Source organism: Rhagoletis pomonella, unplaced genomic scaffold (assembly GCF_013731165.1).
Source record: "Rhagoletis pomonella isolate Grant_MI unplaced genomic scaffold, Rhpom_1.0 Rhpom_scaffold_00001, whole genome shotgun sequence".
In the NCBI taxonomy this organism is placed as follows: Eukaryota; Metazoa; Arthropoda; class Insecta; order Diptera; family Tephritidae; genus Rhagoletis; species Rhagoletis pomonella.
Genome location: NW_023458555.1, coordinates 7,891,518 through 7,895,911, shown reverse-complemented (window position 1 = coordinate 7,895,911; position 4,394 = coordinate 7,891,518). Strand labels below are relative to the sequence as shown.

Genomic DNA, 4,394 nt, shown 5'->3' with positions numbered 1-4,394 from the left:
TCGACAGTAAGCTTTTCTCAACCTCTTCAGTTTGTTACCCATAATGCAATATATAATTTATCTCATCCATTAAATTAAATTAAAATTTTCAAACAGGTGGCAACCTTCAGCAAAAATATTTTCAGCTGCAAGCCTTCGTTAGCTTTAAAAACATTAGTTTTTGAGCGATGCGCGTACAAACAAACTGACAAACAGACAGACAAAAATTCTAAAAATTGTTGATTTGGCTTTTGTTGCTCTAATAATTTCATATTAATTTTTCTTTAATATCTATAATGTAAAGACATCGGCCTGTTGCAATTTTATTACATGTTTGTATGTAAAGATATGGGGCCATGAGAACAGAAGTGGCCTATCCGATATTTTTTTTTGTACTTCCATACCTACTTACATACGTCAAATGTGATCAATTTTAAAATACATAAAAGTCGCTTATTCCTTACCTTTGAGGTACATACATAGCTACCATCAAATTAAGAAATAAAGGCGCACCTCCATAGCATGCGTATCCGTCTGCGTGCGTTTGACATTTACGCTTAGAAATCAAAATTCATAAAATTTTCTTACATTTTCATGCATTGCTATGTAGGTGCTGCCATACAAATTTGTATATTCAATTTTTCTGTCAAACGCACGCATACGGATACGCATTAGTGTTGCCAGATTTTTTTTTTTACAGCCATACATAATTTGTCGCAAAAATGCGGCATTTACAAAAATTTACCGGCACAAATGAGAAATAAAGGATTTGCTTCAAAAGCCCAACTACGAACAAAGGTGATCCATTTCAACGAAGTAATGCTCAGATTAGTTATAAGCTTATGATAAATTTCGTTCACTTCATGGCTAAACTTTTTAATTTATACAAAAATATGTATGTACGTAAACATAAAATTAAAAAAAAAAACCATAAAACAAAGTAAGAGATACAGTTTCGGTCAAAATAATAGCAGCGAAATTTCAAATTATGCTCTTGGCAACTTATCTTTGTTTATTCATTGTTAATAATTTTCATTTAAAATATGGGTGGATCTATATCAGATTACAGGCAAATTAATTAAGCTTAAAAAAAATTTAGTCAAAACTTCGATATTTTTAATTAGATTTCATAGAAAGATTTTTAGTTTATAGCCCCTTCAATTTCAATACAATAAAGCGCAAGTTTCAAGTCTTTAAAAATTACTATTGATCTTTTAGATTTTTTGTTGTAGAGGGTGTTGGCAATTTTCTTCCATATAAAAGTCAGTTTTGTTCTTGTCCCAGCGGAACATTTCAAATTTAATGCAAAATACGGGACGTCCCAGCAAATACGGAACATTTGGCAACACTAGTACGCATGGTATGGAGATACATTCAGTACAGAGTTGTTTTTTATAAGCAGTTGGTATTTGAGAGCGGAGTATTGCCTTAAAGGCAGCATAAGACGCGGGAAATTCAAAAACCCATTGGCTTACCATTTTAGTTTTGTGGTTTTATCTCAGCTCTAGTTAGTAAGGTAATCCAACTCTTAGAATGTGTGTTTATCTCGTCTATAAAATCTTAGCTCACTCTCTTTTTATTTTATTTTTTTTCTTTTCATTGCAGATCATCTTTGAAGAATAGACACAAAAACACAAAAAAAAAACAGCTGCTTCAAACCAAAACAAATTGCAATACTACAATTTTCGCATACCTTTAATCCCTCATATCCTTGCAGCGACAGCAAAAACTCAGGAAACAGCCATCACAAACGAAACGTTACGAAGAAAGGCTGCGCAGTAACAAGCAAATAAACTCACAGAGGAGAATATGAATAGCTAAAAGAAAGCACAAAATAAAAATTCCATATATGAAACAGCAGCAACAAAGGTGAAGAAATTCAACAAAAGAGTGCGCTTTTAGAGCAAGCAAACACATTGAACGGCAAAACGCAGCCAACTAGCAAACGGAGGAGGAGCAGCGACATACAGCATATGCCATCAAGCTGAAAGTAATCTAAATACGCGTTTTCTTTTGCACCAAAGGACGGGCAGAAATAGTACACAGACGCATTCGTAAACAGTGAAATTCCTCTAGAACTGCGTTTCCTGCACAAACTTCTTTGCACAAAGGTGAGTTGAAAAGCACAAAAATATGCACTTCACAAAAAATGTTAGGGACGGAGGTAGGAACATCATAGCCATTGAAATACATACCACATAGGTACTATCATAGAAAAAATTGTGGAAAATGAAGTAGGGCTAACAGAATGCTTGCAGGCAGGCACTCACACAAAATTTTCGAAAGCCAAGTCAATAAATGCGCACTCTGCTTGCTAAGTGCATTCTCCTTCTTCTTCTTCTTCTTCTTCGTCTTCCTGACTGCCACACACTTCTACTTTGGCGCTTAACAAATTGCCGGTAATAGCTGGTATAAATACAATGTTGCTTTAAAGCAAATCTTATTTCTCCACAACACTGGCTGCTGCCAAAGCTTCTTTTGTGTTGTAAACAATTTCGGAAATAAAAAATGCAATTTTAACTACACCAAAAATTCAACTGCAATGTATTGTGTGCGAAAGCAAACATTGGGTGAATTATTTAAGCCATCCGACGAAAATCCTACCTTTCAGCCCAATTTGTGGCAGTCATGTTACTTATGTATGTAGTTGTGTCTCGGGTTAAGTGCGGTGAAGCAAGCTATCGCTGGGAGCGTTTGCCGGCATGTAAGTAAGCAAGTAAGTTATTTGCAACTATTTTTCAGTTGTTAGTTTTTCATGGCAAACAACAAGTTGGCTAAGTGTTGCCCAAAAGATTAATTTCCACATTATTTTCTCGCTCATTTGGGTATTACATATTTGTATGCCGCAGACCTGCAATGAAAATGCTTGGGAATTGTAGTCGTTTTAGGAGTTGTAGTGGTGGGGGGGAGTCTGGGGTCAAGTTGGGGGGGTGAGGAGTTGGAGGATTGCGTAGGCGAGTTAGTGCAGGTATTTTATTACGTACATATTAGCATAGTTATACCAAATGAGTGATGCGTTTCTGAGTTGAGACCTTACTCGAAACGAAGCGAAAGAGTTTATTGCGGTTTCTGTTTAGAAAATTATCTTCTTGCCTTCGGGAATATAAAGTATAAAGTTTTTCATAGTTATAAAATCTACTGTTAGAATTTTAATAGACAGCGGTCATAAATATAGCAGGTGAAAAATATTAAGTTTAGTTTTGCGTTTTAAGAATGAGAATTAATTTTTTGTAAAGTTTTGTTTCTGTAATTTAATGTTTTCATTACATTTAGGTAATGGTTATTTTCGTTTGAAATAAAGGTCCGTGATTGACACTGACTGTCGCAGTAGGGTATGAGTCAGGTAAGGATTAGCGATGCACCAAGTAGAATGGTTTTGATAATTCAAAAATTTATAAACTAAAATACAGGCAGAAAAATATTTTAGGCACTATTTACGCTTTAGTTTTGTTTTAAGAAATCCTATAAAAATCCCAAAAATTTTGGACGTGCCCGAAAAGTCCAGAAACAAATCCCAAAAAATACCGAAAACTCTCAAAAAGTTCCAAAGCATGAGTGTAGTTAATACCAAAAAAGTTTTGAAGTCTCACAAAAAAAAATCAAAAGCTTTCGGAAAATCCAGTAAATCAAAACACGGCAAATATCGGAAAAAATCTTTTTTCTTCGAATATCTTTTATTTTTTTTCTAGCGCCGCGGATGGATTTTTTCTAATATTTCCCACTATACGGCTCCAAGAACAATACAAAACTAGTTCAAAAAAGCCCCTGGAAATCTTGAAAACTTTGAGAAACTCACAAGAAATTTCATTATAAATGCCTGAAAGGCTCTATTTAAAAACTCTCAAAATTGGACGAAAACTAGGGAATAGCGAACAATTCCAAATAAATTTAGAAAAGTCCCAAAAAAACAACAAAATTTCCAAAAATTCCAAAAAAATCAAAACACGAAGTACCCAAGAAAAATCACGAAAACTCTCTTAAGTCCTCTTAAAAAGTCCATTTATTTTTATTATAAATTATATTTATAGATTACCGCTTAATAATTGTTTTTTTTTTGTCATTTCTTAAGGCAGTGTCACACGATTGGGCATTTGCAAATTTTATCCCAATCATGTGAATGCACAAATATTTTTCTTTATCCCAATCACGAAAAACCATTTGTTGTAATTTTTCCAGAAGCTCGCAGTATTGTACCAATTTTCTTATTTTGTGCCAATAGACCAATATAAAAAATCTACAAATCTGTATAAAAGTACCAATCGTGTGACACCGTCTTTAGGCATTTATAATAAAATTTAACGCGCTTGGTAATTTTTCGGAGTTTTTTAAGGAATTTGTTTGCTAATCAGGACACCATATAAATTCAGTTTTTAAACTTTGTATAAAAATTATAAAAATTTTGCAATTTTTCACCC

At 33.7% G+C, this 4,394-nt stretch overlaps 1 protein-coding gene across 2 annotated transcripts in view; it reads left to right on the top strand.

Annotated features, from left to right (window-relative positions):
* Positions 1–1,588: 1,588 nt before the first annotated feature.
* LOC118737667 (furin-like protease 1, isoforms 1/1-X/2) overlaps positions 1,589–4,394 on the top strand; it is a 280,884-nt gene continuing 278,078 nt past the window's right edge. For both annotated transcript variants that reach the window (XM_036468349.1, XM_036468357.1), the window contains exon 1: positions 1,589–2,090. The gene's annotated coding sequence lies outside the window, so the exon portion shown is untranslated. The remainder of the gene's footprint in view (positions 2,091–4,394) is intronic.